We start from the raw sequence: 26897 nt of genomic DNA, 5'->3' as shown, positions 1-26897 counted from the left end.
CCTGCCTCAGGGCTGAAGCACAAAGAGGAGCAACCCCTGAAAAGTGACTCCACCTGGAGATGACTTCAGAACCAGGTAATAAAGGTCCTATTTCCTGCTTCTCCCCACCTAGGATGCTACTCTAAACAACTCAACACTTAGTCCTAACTTTGATCCCTTGAGTTTTGACACCTATCAGTCAATTATTTTCCCAATAATAAAAGTAACATTCCTAGATTTTTTTTTAATTATCAAGATGTTTGGCTCATGCTGAGGCTTCCATCTGATCCTTATTTTATGACGAGCCTCAGTTGGATGAAGATTGGCAGATTTAAGGCCTGAAAGGAACTGTAGTAACTGTGATGGATTTTTTAGAGAATGCTTCTATTCTGTAGCATGGTGAATTATTCCAAAGAGCCCACACTCCTAAGTTCCTCATAAAAAATGCAGACAAGGGGGATCCCTGGGTGGCAGCGGTTTGGTGCCTGCCTTTGGCCCAGGGCGCGATCCTGGAGTCCCGGGATCCAGTCCCACGTCAGGCTCCCGGCATGGAGCCTGCTTCTCCCTCCTCCTTTGTCTCTGCCTCTCTCTCTCTGTGTGTCTATCATAAATAAATAAATAAATCTTTTTTAAAAATGCAGACAATATGAAAATATATCTTTAGCTCTAGGCCATGTTCACAATACATATCCAGTCATTCTTCCTGTGTATCTGAACCCTCCAGAGACAAAGGTGGCAGTGGTCACACCCTGGTGGGGTGTAAACCATCTGCTAGTCCTGACCATCCTCCAGCTGCCACTGCAGCAATCACTGCCCCTGTGAGTGCTTGAGGAGACAGCCCAGGAGCTGACCTCTTTTTCTAAATACCTGCTCTTTGAAAATGAAACTTTCCTCTTCTCTGCCCAATTTGGAGACAGACTAAGATGTTTTAGGCCCAAGGTTTCATTTTCTCATTCAGGGTGCCACCATTTGTGTCTCATTAATTTTTCTTTTTTTTAATATTTTTTTTAATTTTTATTTATTTATGATAGTCAGAGAGAGAGAGAGAGAGAGAGAGGCAGAGACACAGGCAGAGGGAGAAGCAGGCTCCATGCACCGGGAGCCCGACGTGGGATTCGATCCCGGGTCTCCAGGATCGCGCCTTGGGCCAAAGGCAGGCGCCAAACCGCTGCGCCACCCAGGGATCCCCTCATTAATTTTTCTAACACTCCTTGACTAAAAGAAATGGCTAATGGTTTTTTCATTAATCAGTTAGGTTTGGGGATCCCTGGGTGGCGCAGCGGTTTGGCGCCTGCCTTTGGCCCAGGGCGCGATCCTGGAGACCCGGGATCGAATCCCACGTCGGGCTCCCGGTGCATGGAGCCTGCTTCTCCCTCTGCCTGTGTCTCTGCCTCTCCCTCTCTCTCTCTGTGACTATCATAAATAAATAAAAATTAAAAAAAATCAGTTAGGTTTTCTAGCTTATGAGTATTTATGTTCTAACGACTTAGTAGCTGTTTGAGAAAAAGAATATAATAAACTAAAAGATACATAATAGCTTTATCTCATTCTTAACCACAATTACTTAATAATGGGATGTGTTCATTTCTTGGGCACTGCAGAGCTGCTCAAATCTTGGAATTAGATTAGACACCACCAACAACTCATTTTGTGTAGCAGTTGCTTTTTTATCACAGTAACTGCTCAAAATGTGGTTTCCCAAAGATGTGATATCAATCTAAAGTTGAAAGTATGAGCTACCTTGAGTCAGCAGTTTGCATGATGGCCAACAGATATCTAGCACACTCTACTTGAAAATTTTTAAATAGTCCAAACCACAACTGTGTATTCCCTTTGGTGTCCTGGATTACCTTAGTACAGTTTGGATACCATTGATTTAGGTAAAAGACTCCTTCTGGAATGTTCTGGATTCCTTCTCTAGCTTTCCAGTCACCCAAATACGTGCTATAGGGGCAGGTCAAGGGTTAAATAACCATAAGGAGAAAGATTATAATTTCACCATACACAGGAGGCAGAGATGACATTTCAACCTAATTGGCAAAAGATGAACATTGCTTCTTTCATTTATGATGCCTCTCATGTAGAGAGGTCTGATTTTTACCTCTTGGACAGTATTGCATTATACCCTGCTTACCAATGAATAAACGAAGAACTATTTAATATACCATTTATTTGATAAAATTTCCTTATGTAATCTTTTTGGTTTGGTTCATATTATTTTCCCCATAAGCTGCTTATTTTCTATAGATTAACGATTTGCTTGTAAAATATTTTGGCATTATTCACTTTGGGCTTTGGATGCTATAAATCTCCTCAAAACCAATGTTGTTATAAGATTTCTATCTTTGAACAATAAGATACAATAGCTATGCAAATTAACTGTATCCTAGTAGAAATCAGATCTAGTTGACATAATAATTTTATGTATTTGAGCTTCAGTTATGAAAAGACTTTCCCAATAAAAATCAAGGGATATTTTGAAAATCAAGGTAGCTATAGAATAACTAGAAGCTCCCTGCTCCACCACCCCCCCCCCCCACTTTGGGGATTTCAGAGTAGAGGATCTTGATGGACAGCTTTCCCATCAAATGCACTTACCCACTTGCCTTACTCAGCCTATGAACAAAATCAGAGAGCATGTCACCCTACGCAATCCTGAAAAGAATGGAATGGCATAGGGTCCCCAGAAGGCCCCAAATTGAATATAGCAGATCTCTGTTCCTGTTCCCAGCTCAGTTCTCATAAGCTCTGCAGCCTAAGCTAGGCTTGTCCCATGACACAGAAGTTACTCAGCATTCCTTCGCCCATGCAGTCATTGTGTCAACTAAAATGTCCACTCAAACATTTCCAAACACCCTTCCACTACCATGCTTGGATCAGATTTGAATCCAGTCCTAATGAAACAGGTGAGAAAACAAAGGCTCAGGAATGTGAAGGGACCATCGCAGGTCATCGGGTCAAATGCAGCTAGGACCCAGGTCCCCTGGCCACCTGCCCAGAATTCACACCACGCACAAAGTGGTTGAAGCCACGTCTTTCAGCTCTACCAACCGAAGATTTTTGTGATCAAAAGGAGATAGGATTTTTAATAGTGAATAAACCTGGGGAAAAAATGGAAATGTCAAAAATCTAGTTATCTTGCTACATATTTAGACTCCTAGATCCAGAATAAAAGCTTCATCAGGGCAAGGATATTCATCTCTTGTTCATTTCTGTATTTCCAACTCTAGAATACTGCCTAATGCATAGGAAACACTCAACAAATTTGTTGGCCAAGTGCATTTCAGTAAATGGAAATGTTTGTGGGTAGAATTTATACTTAGGTAGTCAACATCTTGGAAAGAAAAAAAAAAAAAAAACATCTTGGAAAGAAGAGTTACTGGATTTTTTTTTTTTTTTTTTGCTTAGATGATCTTTATTTCATGTTACTCAAAATCAAATAATTATCTATAGAAATAATAGTAATGTTCGTGGTAAGTTCTTACTGGCCAGGATATATTGAGGGTGGTATTATGATATTAATATCTTTCTTACCACCAATGGAATTATCCAGCCTATGGCTTTTAGCTGTTGTTGCCTATTTGTACTATGCTAGTCCCATAGGAAGTACAAGTATGAAACAAATCATAGCTGGAAGTCTACTGGTTGTGGTGAGAGTTTGAAATTTTGACTCCCAAGAGGGGAGACACAGAGAAGAAAGCCATGCCCCTGGATAACTGTGGTATGATCTGACCCAAGGTTGGACAGTACCTCCCTTAGGAGGATCTCTCCTGCAATGCAGGAATATTAATGCCCTTGCCACTGGCGCCTAGGACAACAGCATACAGGCCTTCTACAGTGCCATCTTTTTGGAAGGAGGTACATGACAGTTTGCACCATTGCTGAGAACATGAATCCACCTGGCAACTGTATTCTAAGAAATTCAATGACATGTGCACTCATTTTCATCCACAATGTGGTAGTCACTTATTACTTATGCTTGTTTATTCTGGGTCCAGGACAGAAAAGTGTTGAGGTGTTTGGAATAGCATGCTAGCTGGGGAGAAGCAGGAAACAGGATCCTCATCACCTGGTTCTAACCTACAGCTCAGCTGGGACAATGAGCAGAGGGCACTGGTAGGGGATGCTGTAGACATGGCCAGGAGTCGGTGGCACAGATTAGTAGTGTGAGGTGGGGGAGCAAAGTTAGAAATAAGCAGTAAACGGATGAAAGTTTGCCTTTTAGATCAAAAGAAACCACAAAGAGGTATAGACTGAGAGACAGAGTACAGAATGCTTGGGCACATCAGTATATACATGATGGGTAAGGGACTATGCAGGAGCAGCCAGAGAAGCAGGGGGAAAGCTACAAGAGTTCACTGTCAGGTTATATAAGCCAAGGGAAATGAGAATTTAAAGGACAGTGGTCAAAGCATCAAATGATGGAGGGAAGTCAGGTCACAGTGATATCCGTAATCTGGCTTTCCAAGTACTAAAAATAATAATGAAGATGCCATGTATCAAACTGAAGTAAGATGAACAAGACTGAGGCCAAAACCCACAACAATGACTTCAGGGGAAGAAAAGTTAGGTGATTACATAACAAGAGGATAACACAACTGACCCTCATGCAGTCAGCTAATCCACACCCAGGGACTGCCCTCCTTCCAACTTTAGGGCAGGATTCCAATTAGAACAACTGTCCGAGATGACAGATTAGTGCTTTAATTCACTTGGCTGCAAAAAATTATCATAAAAGTCAAATGTCATTAATTTAATCCTTTTCTCCCCCTCTATCAAGACCTCTATTCCTTGGCAGGTATCCCACATGCTCGGGACTAAGTTGGTTATTCACATGTTTTATAAACTTAGAAAAACACATTTACTGATATAGTTAGCCCTGGCTCCAAGTTTTTATTATATATAAGATCTTGGTTCTTCTATCAATTCTGGAACATTCTTCCAATATATGACTTTCCTATTTCTTGCAACCAAGAATCTAAATAATACCTAACATTTTAATTCATCAAGAAATAGAATTTTAAATATTAATTATCATTATATTCTAAAAGAATAGATATTTTAAATATTAATACATAAGAAAAAAGACCAGAGCCTCAGAGTAAAGATTATTCCTTCAGAGTATTAGGTCTTTGAAAACATCACCTTACTGTTCTCATTTTTCTGCAGATGACAGACACCTTCACCAGACTGGATTCCAATCCAAGAATTGACACTTCATAACCAAAAAGTGTATTTAAAGTCTAAATTGTAGTAAGTCTCATGTTTCTGTTGCGTTGAAAATATGCAACTCTTTATTAAAAGATTTAAGTTAAAATATTAATATTTCTAATTACCACATATTTTTAAAGAGCTTTAGAAAAAAATTTAAAGTACTAACCTGGATTAAATGGTTTCCTAATAGTAGAGATGAATTTAGTGTTTTCTGGTAGCCCTGACCATAGAATGTCTGTCATATGAAAAACCTAACTAATGGGAGACTGGGTGGCTCAGCTGGTTAAGTGTCTGACTCTTGCTCAGCTCAGGTCATGATCCCAGGGTCATGAGATCAAGCCCCTAGTCGGGCTCTGTGCTGGGCATGGAGCCTGCTGGAGATTCTTCTCTCTCTCCCTCTGACCCTCCCCTCCCCTTCCCCCTACCTCCCCAAACTCCTGCTCCTGTGGGGTCTCTCAAAAAAACAAAAAAAGAAAGAAAGAAAAATATAAGTAACAATTGAGCTAGAAGTTTCCAGGTTATAATTCTTTCCTGTGCCCACTTCCACCTCTAATTTTCACATCTCATTTTCCCTCAAACCTTTGCACATCGCTCCATCAGACCCCTGCCTTCCCTGCTCCACAAACATGTCTTGAGGCTGATAGTATTCGAGTCTCGTTTGAGATTCTTCAGGAAAGATGTTACATACTGGATCAGAACCTTTGAGTAAAAAGGGAGCTGCTTCCTTGGTGTCAGCTGAACATTTGAAATTGTACTCTTTCAAGCACCAGAATGTTATTTACACTTTTAGAGTTATGATTTTCCACATAAAAGGTCCATTAGTGTGATGGGGTAGGGGGTAGCCAGAGGTAGCTGGCTCCTTACAAGCAATCCAGTCAAAGCCTGGAGTCTGTCATGCCCTTTGCTCATGACAGAACAAACATTTCTGGGCAGCCTCGGTGGCCCATCGGTTTGGCACTGCCCTCAGCCTGGGGTGTGATCCTGGAGACCCAGGATCAAGTCGAGTCCCGCATCGGGCTCCCTGCATGGAGAATGCTTCTCCCTCCGCCTGTGTCTCTGCCTCTCTCTCTCTCTCTCTCTCTCTCTCTCTGTGTGTGTGTGTGTGTGTCATGAATAAATAAATAAAATCTTAAAAAAAAAAGAATAAACATTTCTGCCCTTAATCATACAAGTAATTTTTTAAGTGTAATACAAATATTTCTGGATGAGCAATAAGATCCTATGACCTTTATTGAAGAAAAACAGGTGAGAAAGTGGGTTGTTTTGAATCATATTTTAACTGCAAATGTAGGCAAAAATAAGAAAAGGAGTAATATGGTTTGAAAGTAAATCCCAAAGATCTTATGAATGTAAATCCAGTTGCTTTTTATTACCTAATACATTTTTAAATAAAAAGTGATTTAAAGATCTGAACAAATGAAGAATAAAGCTGAAGTTAGGAAAAGTCCCCAAATCAAAGAAATTCACTTTTTTTTTAACCTTTAAAGGATTAATTATCTTTTTTAAAAGCAAGGTCTTTGACTTACTTTTTGTTATTTTTAAGTTATTTTTAATTTTGGTAAAATACATATAAAATACACCATCTTGATTTTTTAAAAGATTTTTTTAAGTTACCTATTTAAGAGACAAAACGAGCACAGGGAGTTACAGAGGGAGAAGAAGCAGGTTCTGCACAGAGCACAGATCCTACCATAGGGCCTGATCCCAGGACCCTGAGATCAGGACCTGAGCTGAAATGAGGAGTCTGACACTTTACCACCTGAGCCACCCAGGTGCCTCTGCCATCTCAGTGATTTTTAAGTATACAGTTCAGTAGTGTTCAATACACTCATGGTGCTGTTCAACAATCCCCAGAAGCTTCCATCTTCCAAAACAGAAAGTCTGCTGATTAGATAACACTGCATTCTCCCCTCCCCATCTCTGGCAAGCACCATGCCGCTTGCTATCTTAACAACGTGAAGACTCCAGGTAACCTCGTGTGAGTTGAGTTATACAACATTTTGTCTTATTTCGGAGCTGACTCATTTCACTTCACATCCTGTCCTCAAGGCTCACCCATGTCATCACAGATGTCAGAACCAAGTTCCTTTTTAAGGCTGTTCCACTGTCCGTATACTCCACGTTTTGTTTATCCACTTACCTGTGCACGGACGCAGGGGTTGCAGACACCCTTCTCTAACTGGCTTTCTAAACAAGTGAAACCAAGTGGGTACTGGTGCTGCAGTCAGAACACCAGAGTTCAAATCCCTCCCTTCCAACCTCCACGGCAGCCCCGAAAATACAAACATTGAAACGAAAGGAGATAAAGGAGAGACCGGTAGACCAAGAAGCGCTCGGCAAATTAAAATACTGATGGAGGTTGTGGATCCCGGAAATTCATCCAAACATTGGTTTGTGACTCCGAATAAGGACAAATATATGCTAGATGCTCCAAATGCAGAGACAGCACCTCCCGTGAGGTCAACGCTGGCTGTGGGACACCATCTCACTGACACCCAGCTGCCAGCAGTGGAGAATGAGGTGGTAGAGACGCCCAAGGGCCAGTCTCTCCCTCCCTGGGACTCAGGAAAGGCTTTCCAGGGCCCAGTCTGAAGAAGGGAGGGGGCGGGGAGAGCACTGCCCAAGAGGGCACTGCAGAGAGGGCACCACAGACCCCGATGTGGATGTGAGTCACTCACATGCAAGCTGGGGAGAGAGAAACCAACTCAATGAGAGGGGAATGTCAATAAGCAGAGCCCCAAAAGAGAACAGAAAAGACAAAACACAAAGCTAATTAAATGTCAATCACCAAAAAGAAATGAAAATCCACTAGGAGGCATGCATCGCTGGCTACGTCCTGGTGCCAGCGTGAATCTCCTGGCCCTCGCCTGCCTGGAGTCTCTTCATCTGCTGAAAATGAATTGCAGCTCAGGAGTATAAATTAAAATTGCAGCAGCAAAAGCTGACACTCATTAAAAGCTTACTGACTTTGTGTCACACTTCATTCCATTAAACAGAAATATTTTAAAAGTTGAAGATATACCCCAAAATTCATAAACTACAAGCTGCTCTACTTCTCTGGTTTTTTCAAATATGAACAATGTGCCAACTACCATATCATAGCTTTCTATTCGTATTTACCTACAATGCCCACTTCAGTCCTAAAACGATGGAATCAGCTACCATTTTATGTTACCTGAAAGTCACATTTCAAGAGCTCCCAGGACTGCGAAAGGCCAACAAGATGATACGTCTTCAAGGAGAGTTTCTATTCCCCAGGCACTCCCCCAAGGAACTACCTGGACAGACAAAATGAGGACAGAAAAGCCTGTGCCCTGCTCAGAGAAGAGTCCAAGGGACCCTGTTAGAGAGAGCAGTGACAGTACAGTGACATGTGCTGGGGCAGGGGCTGGGGAGTAAGAGGATGCATGTTCAGGTCAGGGACACCCTTTCTTCACTTTTCCATGTACCGACTGGCCCTCCCACTCCTGTCTTCAGAGCCTCACGGGGCTGTTTTCTGAGCGCTGGCAATGCCTGTATGGGGGTATTTATCCTAGGAACTGCTGCTGGAGGGTAAGAAAAGTCCTCTGGGAGAGTGTAAGGAAGAAAGCATGGCAAGTGGATAGAAGAGTGTATAGACCAGAACGGCTTCCAGCAGCAAAAGCCTGAGAGGGAACAGAGGTGCAACAGACTCTGTGAAGCGTGTGTCTGTGACACAGGACATCCAAGTGCAAACCTTTTATGGCCTGATGCTATGAAATATTTGAATCAAACAGTGAGCTGCTTGGACTCCACAGTCACCCGGTATCGGTGTGGTAGGTCTGCCCACCAGAGGGAGAGCATAGCCCAGTCACTCTTTTCCCAAATCATATGTTTGTTTCTTGCAAGTCTGAGGAAGGTCTACTGCTGAAGGATGTTCAAGTTCCTGAGCCTACATTGGGAAGTTTCTGGAAGGCTGGCTTTCCCAAGCTAGGACTGCCCAGGTGCAGCTCCCCAGCAACTGCCCACGTCTCTGCCCAGGGAGCCATGGCACTGCAACCACCACTACAACCAAGCTCAGGCTACCTCGCTGCCCTTTTGGTCACCCAAGCATTCCCCGTCTTGCTACTGAGACTAGAGCACAAATGTCCTATAACTTTGCATTTGCCCAAGACCTGAATCAGCTTTCCACTGTTTCTCTATTTTGTAAAGTATACTTCGGCTCTTTTCTACCATTTTCTCTAGGTTTTCATCCTTGGGGTCTACATGGCACTCTACTGACGCTGTTCTCTTCTACATCATCCAAGTCACCCTCAAAAACACGAAACATCACAAGACCAAAGATCAGAATAATTTCATATATCCCTCAAGTTGGCCCTGAATCACTGAGGTCTTGTAGCCACTTGACTTTCTACTCAGAAAAGAATTTGTAAAGAATTATTCTTTTATTTATTTTGTATTATTAACTTTCAGCCAATGTTATTTTCAGTTTTCTATTTAGAGTAACTCAGCAACAATCCCCTGAATACTCCATATGCTCTATTGTTTTAGTGCAAAGCAGTTCAGTAATATAAAATCAAATCAGATGCTTTGACTTCCATTCTTTCATTTTAATCAGTGTGACAAGAGTTAAAACAAATCCTAAACAAAACCTCCACAGAAATTTGTTAAATGAAGAGAAAAGGTGAGAGGCGCTTCTTGAAGATACACATATGCTGAGCACAGATTACCTATTTATACTTTCATGTCTATTGAGCCATTTCTAAGGAAAACTTTTTAAAAAGGTCTGCTCTGCTGAAGACAGAAACCACTTACACAACTTCAGATTTCATACTGTTACATTTCAACATTAATGATGTCCCTAAGGTTCTTGCTTTTTTAAAAGTTTAGTCTTCCCAAGTGTAATAAAATATCTTATTACAGAGAAACTCAAAATTGCTGGTTATCAGAGCAGAACTGAAACAATGTTCCAGAGCTTTATATCTGTCACCAGACTAAGACCAACCATATAATCCACTGGGGTACTATTATTCTTCAAGATTCTAGAAAGTATACTCCTAAGGTGTTACAAGTGGGAAAGGAGGATCCTCCTTCTTCCATTTCCTAAACCGTTTTACTTAAATAAATACTTTGTAGCATGGTCAAAATTATGGTGGCCATTTGATGATGAGCGAAATATCTGAGAAAGCTTACAATTCTGTCACAACTTCCAAAAGAATAACAAATGTTCCTATTCCAGTGAATATTTTTTTAAGAAGAATCATGCAGTTCTAACTGCATTATTGGCTTAAGTCATGTCCACTGTGAGAAGAGATAAAATCTAAAGAAGTTGGTAACATTAAAAGTAGATCACAGGCTTTCCAAAGTGAGTAAGAGACTTGAGGCAGCCAAATCATTAAATTACTCTGAGAAAGTAATAACAACTTGCTAGTACTCAAACTACTGAAGGTAAAATGAAATAGAACACATCTCAAACATAGCCACTAAACTGAATACAGGTCAGACCATAGCAAAGTTCATTTCCTAAGGAATTTATGGGGAACAGACTCACTTACCTGTAAGTATAAGAAAAGAAGGTTAGGATGTAACTACATCATTCCTCCTCTGGGTAAAAACAGCTTGGCTTCTTTCCTTGAAAGGGAAATGAACCTAAAACGTAAAAAATAAATAAATAAATAAATAAATAAATAAAATAAAATAAAATAAAATAAAATAAAATAAAATAAAATAAAATAAAATAAAATAAAATAAAAAAGTGGTAGGCCCTGTGAATTTCCACGTCTCATCTCTAGGTGATACTACAAAATGGTAGACATTTAGATCGTTTAAGATATGAGGTACAACTCATCCGCACGATGCTGGCTGCCATCCCCACTCCCTGTGTTACTGGGTAAAAGACCAAACGTGTTCCCAGGCGCACATGCACGCAGGGCTCGGGACCCCGGGTGAGCGCCGCAGACGCGCGAGCGCACGGCCTCGGAAAGGTCCCCGGACCGAGCCGCTCGCGGAGCCAGCCTCGCGGGCCCCACGCTGCGCGCCCCCGGGCTCCGACCTGCGGCTCCGCGCGCTCCCGCACCACCGCGGTCGCTCGGGCTCGCAGGGGCACGGGGCGACGGCCGCCCTCCCCTCGCAGGGACCGCGTGCTGCGCCAGCACTTTCTCTCTCTCTCTCTCTCTTTTTTTTTTTTGTAGTGTTTCTGTGTACCGAAATGTTAGAAAAGACCAAATCCTCCTGGAAGTTTTGCCCGAGAGACAGAAGGGGTCCCGGGCCGCCGGGAAAGCCCTGCTCCCCGGGCGCGCGTCCCCGGCCCGGCCCCTCGGGGGCCCGCGCGCTCGGCCAGCGCTGGGGGGGGGGTACGCGGGGGGGGGGGAGGCACCGCGGGGAGGGGGGGCACGGCGGGGAGGAGAGAGGGAAGGGGAAGGAAGGTGGAGGGGAGGGGGGTGCACAGCAGGGAGGGGAGGAGGAGGAGGAGGGAGCAGGCGGAAGGGGGGCGCGCTCGGCCAGACTGGGGGGGGAGGGGAAGGAGGGGAGGGGATGGGCGAGTGGGGGCGCGCGTCAGCCCCGCGGGTCCCTGCTCCCCCTCCGCCTCCGCGCTCACCGCGGTCCCAGCCCAGTGCTGCGGGAGCCTGGGTGCAGAGACCGCCCCACGTCACCCCTGCCTGTAAGGGGTTCCCCTGGAGGCCACAGTGTGTCAACAGGCATGAAAGCTGGTACCAAAGAGGTACAGGCACAGAGGCTGGGAGCAAAGGAGGCCAAAGACTCTGGAAAGGGCCCACGCCCGCCTGTTGAGCAAGTGCCCTAGTGCTCCATCTCCAGCTCGGGAACAGCCGGCTTTCCCAAGACTTTCCTGATCCCATCCCAGGTGTCTCTATCATCGAAGCCACAGCAAGAAGGGGAACACACCACTGTTCCCCGTTTCACATGCAGGGATGAAAAAGGTCCAGAATGGTGCTCCCGGCCAAGAACGAGCTGAGAAGCCCCGGGGACCTGCCCGCGCCCTCGGGACCGGTCACAGTCCTGCCGCTTCCCTCACCGAAGTCCAAGGTCTCCTCCGAGGCCCTGCCAGTAACTCAGCCCCAGGGCCCGCGGGCCCCCAGCTCCCGCGCACGGGGCCGCACCCCCTCCAGCTTCCGGCGTGTGGGGGTCGCGCGGCGGGCGAGCCGGGGCGGATCCCTGGGGCGGGGGCGGGGGCGCGGCCCTCCGCGGACGCCCGGACACCCGGACACCCGGGGCTGCAGCTCTGCCCCTTCTGGCTCCGCTCTCAAGACCAACACTTCGGTCCCTGCCCGCCTCATTAATCCGCGTCCGAATGGAATTGCTGCCGGCAGAAAGGCAGCAGTGCCAAAGCGGAATATCATTCGGACCTGAATCCGACTTGTTTTCCATCTTTGACAACAAATAATGTTATTCCGGAGCCTGCAGGCCAAGAGTTGAAATGAGTTTATAATTTGGCTTCCAATCTCATATTCTCATTCTAAACCACTTAAATTTTCTCTTCTGTCTTTTAGCATGCAGGGGCAGCTTTGCAAGCTAAATCACTGACATGGTCTTTACTGATACCCTTCATGAATATTCTTTGTCATCAAATAAAAAGGGGGGGGGGAATCCACATCGTCCAAAACTATACTTGTTTTAATAATGCAACTAAATAGACTGTCAGCTCATACCTCCATATGATCATTAATAATCTAATTTGTACTTCTCTCTCCAGCAACTTGAAGAGAAACATTCACAGTTTTTTTTCATCCACACACAGTAGTCCACATTCATCCAGCTTCTAAGTGCCTGCCCCAGCGATGCCAAACTGCAGGGTAAGAGCCACAGGATGGCCCGGCGCCTCCCTCTTTTCCTAGTGAAAGAACTCATTAAAACTCTGATCCTTGGCTCTGGGAAGTATGCTGTCTCCTTAGTAGTACCAAACATCATGTTCCCCCAGAAAGCAGTCGTCTCAAGCTAGTGCTGGAAAAGGAGAGACAGGAAGGCAGAACCACTGTCAAGTCTCCCTTTGTGATCCGGGTGGAAGGAGAATTAGCATCATGGAAAATGACTGAAGGTAAACTAAAGTTACCTAGGGAGAAGTGAATGTGTTCACCTGGACAACATCAACTAGAGGCAAGACACATCAACTAGAATGTGCCATATGCTCTGCTGGCCACATGCAATCCTCACAGCAATGCTATGGATATGTGTGTGTTAACATTTCCATTTTACATCTGGGGACAATGAGGCTCACAAGTGTTAAAAAACCTACTAGTACATGCTAAAGCCAGGATTTTTCTGACTTTAAAACCAAGGCTCTAGAGAGAAAAAGGAAAGCAAGTCTTTACTTTTTCTATTAGGCAACACTGCCTTACCTGCAAGTACTAGCCCTAAGAGAGGATGGGACTTATAGGGGCTTATACTGCATTAAACTGGTGGCCAACAGATATGCCAAAGATTGCCATAGATGCCTCGAGAACACAGCCCCTCCTGCTCTCTTGAATCCCTCATCCTTTAAAAGCAAACACAACAGCAAAAGCACACTCTTTGACAAGGCTTCCCATCAAAGAAGCAAACAATAAGAATGTGCTCAAAATAAATGCTAAATCCAGGAAAGCGACAAGTACATAGATATAGTGCAGTGCTGTATTCAGTTCACAAAATAGTTCTCAACAACATCCCTCAGTCTAAAGATTTGTATCCAGATCTGAGGTCCCCTCCCCTGTCACCTGATGCCAAGTGTGTTCTCAATAGTTTGGCATAAAGAGTGAGGACTGTGGAGACACATATGTGACTTCACAAATTTTAGTTATGGTGAAAAGCAGGCAAGAGAAGGCAAATGTGCAGAGAGTGGCTGGCAGAATGTCCACGGAAAAATCACATGCTTGGATTTGGAAGTTGCCCAGCAGGATTCTAAAGGTTAGGAAGTCTGCCCCATGCCACCCCCACAGTCAGAGTTTGACATACACTAATTAATGGCACTTTGTAAATAAGTCAGCTTTTAATCATATTCAGAGAAGACTACCCAAAATCAAATATTGAAAACAGCAATCAAAAATATTGAAAACGAGTACACTGAGATCAATATTTTAACAATCTAGCAATCCATTCTATTCAATGTACAATTCCTAAGTGAAAGTTCCCAGCATTTTAATTTCTAAAGAGCTTCAAAAGCACAATTGATTAATGGTGCAATAATACCCACCCAATGGTGCAATAATACCCACACACTTAAGGCGTGTGCCTTAAGCTCACCTTCACAAATGTCCATCTTTAAATCTTTAGTCCATCTAAGACACATATGTATCAGACACATTGATCCTGGAAATGTGAGAAATAAGAAAGGGAGGCTGACAAAGCCTTTCATCATCAATGTGCCTAAAACAACAAAAGAAAAGCACTAAGACAGGCAGAGACTAGATATGCGTCTGCCAACTTAAGCTACCTGTGAGGTTTTTCTTTCTGTATATGTGGATGACAATATATACATTTTAAAATCTGGATGGTAATGTCTTTTATTTGTATAAATCAGTGGAGTCCTCTGTTATGGTACTAGAACACAGAGCAGGAATAGAGTGCAGACAACTTCTAAAATTATCTTTCTCAAAAATATGTTTCAGAGGGGCATCTGGGTGGCTCAGTCAGTTGAGCTTCCAGCTCTTGGTTTCAGCTCAAGTCATGATCTCAGGGTTGTGGGATCGAGTCCCATCTTGGGTTGAGCGTAGAGTCTTCTTGTCCCTCTCCCTCACCCTTTACTTCTCCCCTCTCCATCCCGCCTCACATGTCCTCTCTTTCTCTCTAAACAAAATCTTCTTTAAAAAAAAGAATATATTTCAGAAAAGAAAGTGCCCTTGGATGCTACACATTATAAATCACATGTAACTATATTCTTGACCGCATTCCTTCCGAATTAAATAATTCTGCTGAAAATAGTATGTTTTAGAGCACAACTGACTTTAAAAGTCACGAGTTTCCCCAAAAACGTTTCTCTTCTGTTATCCTGTGAAATGAAAAACAAGATCACTGTGTCCTGGTCTAGCTTGTACAAAAGCAGACTAAATGAGAAGGTATCTCTTTATCTCTTTCTTATTCTTAATCCTTCCAGTGAAGTAAGTCACTCTTATTTTCTTCAATTTTTCATTCTGATAAGTGGGGATAATCTTAGATACAATTAGCAGAACTATCAAGACTATGAACAAAATTATATTCTAAATTATTTGAAGTCTCTTTTAAAATGTATGGTTTCAATGGCAATTGCCCTACTTGGTATTTACCCCAAAGATACAGATGTATGAACTGAAGGGGAACCTGCACCCCAATGTTCATAGCAACAATGTCCACAATAGCCAAACTGTGGAAGGAGCCTTGATGTCCTTTGACAGATGAATGGATAAAGACGATGTGTTCTATATACACAATGGAATATTAGCCATCAGAAAGGATGAAATCTTACCATTTAGATCAACATGGATGGAACTGGAGAGTATCATGCTGAGCAAAATAAGTCAATCAGGGAAAAACAATTATTTCACTCATATATGGAATATAAGAAACAGTGTAGAGGATCATAGAAGGGAAGGAAAAGGGAATGGGAAGAAATCAGAGAGGGAGACAAACCAAAAGACTCTAACTCTAGGAAACAAACTTAGGGTCGTTGGAGGGGTGGTGGGTGAGGGGATGGGGTCACTGGGTGATGGGCATTCAGGAGGGCACATGATATAATGAGCACTGGGTGTTATATGCAACTGATGAATTACTGACTCTACCTCTAAAACTAATGATATACTCCATGTTGGCTAATTGAATTTAAATTTTAAAAATAAACAAAATAAAATGTATAGGTCCCTTAACATCTTAAAGGGTATAAAATAATATTTTCTTTATAAAGATTTAGCAAGTGCCTCCCAAGCTAGGCAGCAGGGTCCCTGTGGGGTTCCCCATTTGAGCTATCCTCATATTATCAACACTTGACCCTAACAAGGTCAAGAATGAAATGACTCTCATGCTACACAGAAATCCAAGTAATGTACTGTTAGAGCAGAAAAGAGGACAGACTAATCTGAACTGGAAAGGACAAAGTTCCATTAAGTCTCTTGGAAAGAAACTACATTTGCCATTAGTTGTGAGACCAATAACATCATCTTTGCCCTAACTCAGTGAAGATACAGACAGTTGATGTATGTCCACAAAAGAGAGCTACTTTCCAGCACACGGTCTGTAGTGCAGGAGTCACACTCACGTGCAACTATTCACTTTATTCGACATCTTCTCCTAATACATTCTTCCGGGCCAGCTCCACCCCGTTAGGTCCTGCAGCTGCTCAGCGTGTGCTAAATGCGGTCACAGAGGCTAATGAGGCATGAACAGGGTCTCAGGGAGATCTGGTGTGCTTCATGCAGAACAACAGATTTGGATTTTCACCAGTTAGGCACTAACTGGTTGTATCCCTCCCAAAATTCTCATGTTGAAATTTTAATCCCAGTGTGATGGTATCTGGAGGCAGGGCCTTTGGGAGGTCATGAGGGCACAGCCAGCCATCACGAGTGGGAGTAGCACCCCGAGAAGAAGAGGCCAGACCACCAGCTAGCTCTTCTCTCGCCCTGTGAGGACACAGCGAGAAGTCAGCTGTCTGCAACCCAGAGGAGATTACTGACCAGAACGCACCCAGGCTGATGCCGTGATCTGGGACTTCCAGCTTCCAGAGCTGTGAGAAAGAAATGCTGTGAGAAAGAGAAGAGGCCTAGTTTACCGTATTTCGTTATAGAGGCCCAAGTGGACCAAAACATCATCTTAAACACATTACTGTCAGACTGTGATAAGCCCGTAACTTCTTCGCCTGTGTTTCCAGGTCTATAAAATAATGGGTTGGGCCTGTGTCAGGGATTCTCATTGAAGGAGAATGACCTTTATCTGTTGCCTCCCACCCACATGAAGAATCCCTGCGTATAAGAAGATATGTTACAGATGGCAACAAGCTGGGCAAATGATGAAGATGATACAGTGCTCAAGAAGTATAGCTCATCAAGGATGCCATGTCCCAGACAATTGACCCCTATGTCAAGCAGCTCAGAGGGAACAAATCATAGAGTCTAACACCTTACATGCCCCCACACCAGTCCCAATACAACAGCAACACAAAGTTTGTGGTTCAGAAATCACAGGTCTGGTCCCAGTCCTGCTATTAAGTTATTATGACCTTGGGCTGGTCACCAGCAAAATGAAAGTTAGGACCAGATAATCAAGTTACCTTCGAGTATGGAAGGTCTTCCACACGTTCTTTTCATTGTTCCATATAAACCTCTATCTGCCACTACAATGCCTACAGCATCTTGAAGGTCAGTATATACATCTCCACTACAGGCTCGGTTTTTAAATTACTGCATTCCCGGGCTTCTCAGGCCAAGAGAGCACTCAGGACACCTGCCTAGAACATACGTCTAAGATGCAGGATGGGTGAAGTTTGTTTTCTCTGGCATTATGATTCCCTCTGGCTAACTTCTACCCTCCACACTGTCAAGTCTCCAAACTTCTGGCACTGAGGCTTAATCTATAGTATTCACAGGACTCATGACACTGTGATAGATGAAGAAATTAAATCTTTCACCAAATTTGAATGGGCATTCTGAATGGTAATTTTTATTTCTTCCTTCCTAGATGCAAGTTCTATTAATAGTTGAGAGATACTATGGTGTTAGTAAAAAGTCATTATAAAAATGGACTTGCTAAAAAAAAAAATGGACTTGCCTCCTAAATGATCTGTCATTATTTTGCAAATGTATTACTTCTGCTATATCAGTGTATCAATTTTTTAGCTTATTTCATGTTATGCTCCAGCTGCAAGGGAATTGAGAACATACATAGTGTCCATATTTAAAAAAAAAAGGCTGTAACAGTAACAGAATACATATTTCACTGTAAAAAATAAAAACTGTGTATTTATATAATTTAATTTATTAAATCAATTTATTGGGTTAGGCCAATGAAAGTATGCTTTTTTTTTAATATTGAGAGCCAAAGAGAGAGGGGAAAATTTTAATCTCAACCTTCAAATAAATAAATAATAATATTGTTTATGGATACTGTTTTTTAAAATGTGCATACAGAATGCAATTGAGTGTTACTCTCAGGGAACCTAAATTGCTGTATACTATTTACTATGTATACTGGGCAGCAATGAAATAGAAAATAAGAAAAGGAAACATAGGTACTCAATAAATATTTTTAAATCATCAGAATCTGTTTTCATCCCATATCATGGCCAGTTAAGCAAGATAGGGGTAAAGAGTGAACAAAGAAAAAATTGAGGACTCACCAATAAAAACAAAGGAGCAACTGATACATGAATCAGCATGGATGACAATTATGCTAAAAGACGCCAGACAAATAAAAAACATACCATATGATTCCATGTACATAAAATTCTAGCAGATCAGTGTTTGGCTGAGGAGGTGGGTGGGGGGTTGGCAGAGACCAGGAAGGACCAGGATGGTGGGAGCTGTGTACTGAGGAGCACACAGAAATTCTGCTGGTGATAAATATGTTCATTGTCTTGATTTTGGTGATGTGCATATCAAACTAATAAAATTGCGTACTTTAAATATGTGGGTTTACTGCATATCAATTATACCTCAATAAAGCTATAAAAATTACCAAGAAAAAAATTTAAGATAAGGAGTAGTTAAATCTGGAGTAATCAAGATAGCTGTTGGATGAAAAGCTACAGAAAACATAAGCTACACTAGATTCATAAAAGATTACCAGAGAAAGATTTCAGATTGTTGAAAGTTCAGAAGCTTTACAATCCCAGAAAAGTCTTTCTGAACATCTAGGGACCATGCCTAGATAATACTCATTGCTCTCTCAAAAAATAAAAAAGTTCTTATTTCCTTAAGACTTCTGACAGAAATAGTTCTAACTACCCCCAGAACAACAATAATAGCTAGCATTTATTGAGCACTTACTATAAAGCAGGCCCCCACCCAATGGGTATGCCATTTAATCTTCACCTAAGGGACCTAAAAGATTGGTACTATTATAATCTTCCATTTTACAAATGATACCGAAATTCAGAGAGATTAAATACTTTGCTTCATGGCAGCCACCATCCCAGTGGTGGACCTGGAATATGAACTCTGATTCCAGAATCAAGCTCTTGTAATTAAACTTCTCTCCCTGCTAGATAAGCAGGATCCTGGAACAATGCTACAGATCATGATTTGCTGACTCACACCTCTGATGGCTTAAAGGAAATCTTTGTGAATTAAAGGGCTACATTTCTAAGTCTGGAGGCTAATCTTTTGCATGATAGTTGCAGAAAACGTCAGTAATGAAGTGATGGTGGAAGGTAAGGGCAATTTCAGCAAGGTAGAGCAGGAAAAATAATGGCCAGAAACCAACAGACTTGGTTTTGACCATGTCCTCACTAGTGACTGTAACCTTGGGCAAGCCATTTCTCCCCTTTGGGTCTGTTTTCTCTCTGGCAAAATTAAGAGTTTGGAGTAATCAATTTCTAAGACTCCTTCCAGCTCTGTAATTCTTGACAGTTCTCTTTTGGGGAATATTCCTTGCATTATGTAACTTGAGTCAAAAATTTTCCATGCCACCAAACACATTTCAGATACAAACTTTCCTCCATCCCCTAAAATATCCAGACCCCTCCCACGCCTAGATAAATTCCTTCATTATTTCCCAAAGATATTCTTTTCCCAGGGAAAAGAGGAGAGTCTGTCAACCAGGGCCAGCCATGTTCTCCTGTGTACTCCAACAGTCTCTCACTTCAAAACCACTAACATGTTGATTTAGGCCTTCCAGTATGAAAAGGTAGTACCCCACCACCCAGCACCTCATTCCATTTTCCCTGTGAAGCTTCTGACATCTGATATGATCCAAAGTACTTAGTATGTTACAGATACACATGCCCGACTCCATTTATTCCCATTCCTGTTGGTTCTCTAAAGCTATTCTCTCTTTGCACTAAAAACACATCATTTTCTCTTTTTAAATGATGGATTCTGTGACCCTTTGGGGAGACATAAAAAAATAAGAGCAACTAAATAAGCCAATTGTAAACCATTTCAGCATCTATAAAACCTTCTCCTTTATCACCAAAGAAAAAAGAAGAAAAAGCTGTAAAAAAAAAAAAATGCAGCTGATAGGTAACTTGATATCTTTAAGAACAACTTATCTCATGAATTTTCATCTCCATATTTTGGCATTTTAGCTGACTTGGAAATTATTTCTAGGAAAAGCATTTCTTGAGACTAATAACTCCTTTCACAATGCATTGGCAAGGCAACCTCTTCAATATTATGAGGAATACAACTTCTATTTTTTCTATAACTCTACCTATATACCGGCTGTACATTTTTACTCTGTATTTTACACACTATTTTCAGAGACCTTGTTCTATTTCAGGACATATGTTTTTACTTTATTTTTATTGACTTACTAAGCAATCATTGTAATAAACCAAGAATTAAAATATAGATCTCCCTTTTTCCACATAGAACCAGAAATTTAGGGATCCCTGGGTGGCGCAGCGGTTTTGCGCCTGCCTTTGGCCCAGGGCGCGATCCTGGAGACCCGGGATCGAATCCCACGTCGGGCTCCCGGTGCATGGAGCCTGCTTCTCCCTCTGCCTGTGTCTCTGCCTCTCTCCCTCCCTCTCTCTCTCTCTCTCTCTCTCTCTCTCTCTCTCTCTCTGTGACTATCATAAATATAAAAATTAAAATTAAAAAAAAAAAAAAAGAACCAGAAATTTACAAAATTCACTTCTAACCTTTATCGTTGCACAGACATAGGTTTTATGTGGTTGTATTCACTGAATGTACACTATTTTCTAATTTTTTGCTTGAAATCTTCGTATATCTATTTAGTCCATGTATCTGCCATTTTAAATGGGACAATATTCCACTGCATTGCTAAAATGGTTTAATTAGCCATCTTTAAGCTAGTTGTTTCCACACGTTATTATAACCCAGTCAAGCACTTTAAAATAAACACATTTTGTTTTGCCTTCAGGAGTTATTTGCTCAGGCTATAATCTGAAAAGTGGGATTAACAATTTAAAGATCATCATTATAAACTGGGTGAGTTTTATTATAAATTGCCAAGTGGCTCTCCAAAAGAGATATTTTCAAGTTTGCACGTCGCTAGAAAAATATGAGCCTAGCTTTTTCTTCATAGTCTCTTTAACACTGGGCTTCCTGGGATTTATTAATTTTAGGGTGATTTCAAAAGAATGATGTAAAATCTTTTAGTTCTTTGAACCGGTCATATACATTTGTTTAATACTCTTACTGCCTCTTTTTAAAAACATTTATCAACCGGGCAGCCCCGGTGGCGCAGCGATTTAGCGCCGCCTGCAGCCCAGGGCGTGGTCCTGGAGACCCTGGATCGAGTCCCCACGTCGGGCTCTCTGTATGATGCCTGCTTCTCCCTCTGCCTGTGTCTCTGCCTCTCTCTCTGTCTCTCTGAATAAATAAATAAAATCTTAAAAAAAATATGTATTAATCACCTGCTACATACCGGGTGCTTTATGTGCCTTTTAACTCATTCAGTACTAAGAAAACTGAGTCTCGAACGGTTCAATAATGTGTACAAGATTCCAAGACTAATATTTGAAGGTGTCAGGATTTAAACTCACTATTTTCTGTGAATTCTCTATTATGCCATCCTGCCTCATAATTACAACCTTTAAACATCTGGCCAGTTTTTCTTTTCTCTTCCATCCTTTCTTTTTTTCTTTTTTTTTTTCTTTTTTGGTTTATTTTCCTATTTATTGAGGTATAAAATACATAAGTAAAGTGATTAAAGTGCTCTCATCCTAAAGGTATATAGCCCAGTGAACTTTTTACATACTACACACAACATAACCAGCATACAGACCAACATACAGAATCTCATCAGCTTAGGAACTTTTCTTTTTCTTCTTAAATATAGATTGTTTTTGAGTTTGCCATTCTATATAGGGCCTGGTACTGAAGCTATGCAAATAGGCGCTTAATAAACTTTGTTTAATTATTTAAGAATGAAGGTACAAGTAACCTCAGAGATTATGTACTCCAACCTCTGAAACTTCCAGATATGGAAACTGAAGCCCAGAAGGAAAATGACTTACCCAAGATCTAGCAATTCAGAGCTATTCCTGCCACACATGCTTCCCTCACCTAACACTGACTGGTTGCTCTCCACTTCTTACATTAAAGACATACTGAGGGGAACCCTGGGTGGCGCAGTGGTTTAGCGCCTGCCTTTGACCCTGGGCGCGATCCTGGAGACGCGGGATGGAACCCCACGACGGGCTCCCGGTGCATGGAGCCTGCTTCTCCCTCTGCCTGTGTCTCTGCCTCTCTCTCTCTCTGTATGACTATCATAAAAAAAAAAAAATTAAAGACATACTGAGGGGTAACAAAGAAGACGGACAGGCTACATAACATAGAAAGAGTAAAGTTTTTTTTCTTGTTTATCTTTATTTTAAATTAATCCTGAAGCAACCAAAGGGTAAAATTGGTGGAGAAATGTTCATGATTTTTTTTAAGATTTTATTTATTTATTCATAGAGACACACAGAGAGGCAGAGAGAGACACAGGCAGAGGGAGAAGCAGGCTCCATGCAGGGAGCCCAACGTGGGACTCGATTCAGGGTCTCCAGGATCACGCCCTGGGCTGCAGGCGGCGCTAAACCACTGCACCACCGGGGCTGTCCTCATGATTTTTTTTTAAACACGATTCTTTTTTACATGAAAGTATCAACACTTTAAATCAAATAATTTGTCCCTCAGAACAGTCTACTTGAAAGGATAAACATTGATTCCAATAATGCTCTCTTGCTCATGATTTCTTTTGAATACCTTTTTTAGATGAGATTTCAGAACTAATTTGAGTCAAATAAATAAATAAATAAATTTTATGTTTAAAACTACAAAATTAGCAGCAAAGGAATAAAAACTATATGTGTGCCTTTTAAGTCACCAGAAAGAAAACAAAAATAGAATCCATATAACATATTCTCTCTAGAATAACAAGAAGCATGTAAAGTAGAAATGGTTTCTTAGGAGTGCCTGAGTGGCTCAGTCAATTAAGTATCTGCCTTCGGCTCAGGTCATTATCCCAGGACTCCTGGGATCAAGTCCTGCATTGGGCTCCCTGCAGAGCCTGCTTCTCCCTCTCTGGCTCCCCCTGCTCATGTGCACATTCTCTCTCTCTCTCTCTCTCTCTCTCTCTCTCTGTCAAATAAATAAAATCTTAAAAAAAAAGAAATCTTTAACTGAAAAAAAATCAAACTTATCAAATATGACAATAAATGTAAATGGGTTAAACATCCCCAACAAAAACAAAGATGCTCAACATCCAATTATATGCTGTTTATAAGACAAGTCTAAAACCAAATGACTCAGAAATATAAAATAAAAGGAAGAGCTAAGTGTAGCTAGAAAACACAATTGAAAGTTTGGATGGCAATATTTATATCAGAGCAGAATTTAAGAGAAAAGAAGATTCAACAAGACAGAGAATATGTGACATATTTCGGCCACATTAATAAAAATTCCACTTTTCAGAAACAGTTTAATTCATCAAACTGACATATTTTAATTTATAATATTTTTAATCATTGTGGGTACAAATAGACATCCATATACTACTATTATGAAGACATGTAATGGAGAGTACAATATGAATATATATGATAGAATAAAATACACCCACTAAAAATGTTTTAAAAATTTTAATGAATGACAATCATATAATATTAAGTAGAAGAGGCAAGATACAAGACATAAACAGCAGGATCTCAGTTTGTCTTAAATAAAACATACATGACATATTGTCAAAATTAGAAAAAATTTACCAAAATAAGACTCTGGTTAAATTAAGGGAGATCTACAGTTACATTTTGGATTTTTTTGTTTGTTTGTTTGTTTGTTTTGTTTTGTTTTCCCTATGGGAAAAAAAAAGAGGATCTGAAGTCCAAGATAAATGAAAAGATAGCATGGGGGGATTTTGCTTCCTTTAATGAATCAAGCATCCAAAATTTCAAAAGCAGACAAATTCCACCCTAGGGCTCTGACAAGGCAGACAGAAAAAAATGTGTTGTGTTGGATGAGAATTCTGAACCTCGATCACCTTCAGGCTCTAAACCCCATAATTTCTGGTGTTTTCTTCCAAGGGCTGATTAATGTTTAAGTGGAATATAGACTTAGTTAATTTTTCTTCTTATTCTGTGCTCTCCAAACGAGCATATATTACTTTCCTAAGTAGAGCAAGTAAAGTAATAAACAAAACAATAATACAGTTCAATCACTTACTTGTTCACAAATCTGTCCTACAAAGACAGATTTGCCAACTAGAAAAAAGAGTGCAAGTGCTCAAAGATAATATTCTGAACAAGAAGTTCCAAAAATATTTTAAGCAAACACAGTCTTATGCGAATAGCTTCTCAAAGTGTCTTCATTGAATTACTTTGCATTCATTTTGACATATATATTTTGACATGTTAGGATATCTTAAAATAAAATTGTACTGATTTATGTTAACATGTCATTTATTTAACAACTTGAAGGAAGAACAGGTAAGCATTTAAAATAGAAATTCAATAAAAGTCATTATATTCCTATATGCTTACAATGAGATTAGTACTCATTATTATGATTAAGAAATAATCAGATTCCAGACCTTTTGGGAAATTCTAAATACCAAAAAAATTATAATGTAAATGGCTGTCAAGTGTGACTGTGGAAATTGGTATTCATGAACCTAAAACCTTAGGAATCATGGCATCCAACCTCCATTCCCTAGAAATCACAGTCCAGAGAGGTAAAATGACTCCCTCAAGTTCTTAGCTAGCACTTTTTCTTAGAACAGCAGCATCTGTAATCTCTTCTTCTTTTTTTTTTTAAGATTTTATTTATTTATTTATTCATGAGAGACACACAGAGAGGCAGAGACACAGGCAGGGAGAGAAGCAGGCACTAGGAGCCTGATGAGGGACTTGATCCCAGAACCCCAGAATCACTGCCTGAGCTGAAGGCAGATGCTCAACCCCTGAGCCATCCAGGTGCCCCATTCCTTGAAATTTAAATCTGAGGATAGAACATTCTGTTATTGAGACATGAACACATAAGCTATTCAAAAATGTTTTTTGAAAGGAGAGAATTAAAATTTTGAATAGTCTCCCCCTTTTCCATCACTCCACATGATAATGATCACCACATCCCAACAGCATGTCTTTTAAACCTGTCCTTTGTTGGGCACCAGCCCTCCTCAATGTGGGCCCCCAGTCCTTCCCAGTTGAGTAACTGCTGGAGCCTCTAATTGGTTTCCACACCTTGGGTCCTCACCTCTCCAGCCCAGCCTCCTCATGGCCCTACAAAGAGTATTTTAAAACACAAGTATGACAATTTCAATTTCTTGCTTAAATTCCTTTAGTGACTCCATTGCCTTTAAGACATGATTCCTAGGGGATCCCTGGGTGGCTCAGCAGTTTAGCGCCTGCCTTTGGCCCAGGGCGCGATCCTGAAGTCTCAGGATGGAGTTTCACATCGGGCTCCGGCATGGAGCCTGCTTCTCCCTCCTCCTGTGTCTCTGCTTCTCTCTCTCTCTTTCTCTAGGTCTATCATCAATCAATCAATCAATCAATCAATCTTAAAAAAAAAAATAAGACATGATTCCTTCACTTAGTGGAGGTTTCTAGCCTTCTCTATCACCTCACCTGCTTCCACTTTCCCATGAATATCTGAAATTTCAGCCACGTTCAACTTCTTGCAGGTTCCAAACTCTGGCATACTTTTCCACGTCTGGTTTTTCTTTGGGTCCCCCTGCCTAGACGGGGAGGACCATTTTCCTGTCTCCCATTTCTTTCATAATCTGCACTCCCACCTGCCTTTCATGACTCAGATATAAGTATGATGTGTCTCTCATGAATAAATAAAATATTTTTTAAAAATAATAAATAAAATAAGTTTCAATGAATAGTCATAAATTCAGAAAAGAAAATGGGAAACAGAGGCCAGTGATGTTACTTATGAGAAGCAAAGGAGAAAGAGGACAGACATTGTTGACAAGTCACAGAATAACATAGTGATTATAGCACCAGAAGAACTGGGTTCAAATCCTGGTCTGGCCACTTGAAATGTTGGACAAGTTGTCCTTTTTAAATCTCAGTTTTCATATTTATAAAGTGAGGATAATGATGAAACTTACCTGAGGAGGTTTATCAGGAGGGTGATATAAGGAGAAAGTACAAAATGCAGTAACTCATCCACAGTGAGCAATCTTAAATGATCACTATAATTATATGGTATAGACGGTTTCCCAGAACTGGAAAATAAAAATTTTTTATACAAAATATTATCTTTTATTGTTAAGATATCTGAGTTCTGGGTACTGGGCAAGAAAAGGGGCATCAACACCCCATTGGTAGCACCTGACTGGAAGCTTTGGTCAGATGTTCCTTCTCAGTTGCAAGCAGGGCCATCAGAAAGAGCAAAGGTGTTCACATGGAGCTTGTGAGTTGCAAAATCTGTCAGACAAACTCTGGGAAGTAAAAGCTTAAGAGGTGATGACATAGTAGCAGAAAAATATTTTAGGTAAAATGGGAGGAATTATCCACTTTGTATTCTAAATACAGAGCAGAGAAACTCAAAGCTTAAAAAAAAAAACTGTAAAAATATTGTGAAGACCTTGAGAACTCAGGAGTTTTCACAGAGGTGATAAGAAGACAACTAGTCTAAGTTCTAGGAAAACTCCAGGGGAGTAAAGAAATGTAG

At 41.2% G+C, this 26897-nt stretch overlaps 1 protein-coding gene across 10 annotated transcripts in view; it reads right to left on the bottom strand.

Annotated features, from left to right (window-relative positions):
- Positions 1–26897, bottom strand: part of CSGALNACT1 (chondroitin sulfate N-acetylgalactosaminyltransferase 1) — a 328453-nt gene that overhangs the window by 163850 nt on the left and 137706 nt on the right. For 5 of the 10 annotated variants that reach the window (XM_055335069.1, XM_055335058.1, XM_055335060.1 and 2 more), the window contains one exon: positions 10707–10800. The gene's annotated coding sequence lies outside the window, so the exon portion shown is untranslated. Of the gene's footprint in view, positions 1–10706; positions 10801–11071; positions 11091–11749; positions 11882–12054; positions 12100–12184; positions 12346–26331; positions 26351–26897 lie in introns of those variants that run through there. The other 5 variants (XM_055335067.1, XM_055335061.1, XM_055335065.1 and 2 more) reach the window with 5 other exon arrangements.

Source organism: Nyctereutes procyonoides, unplaced genomic scaffold, assembly GCF_905146905.1.
Source record: "Nyctereutes procyonoides isolate TBG_1078 unplaced genomic scaffold, NYPRO_anot_genome, whole genome shotgun sequence".
NCBI classification, from domain to species: domain Eukaryota; kingdom Metazoa; phylum Chordata; class Mammalia; order Carnivora; family Canidae; genus Nyctereutes; species Nyctereutes procyonoides.
Note: the sequence above shows the minus strand (reverse complement) of the source record. Positions and strands in the feature narration are given on the sequence as shown.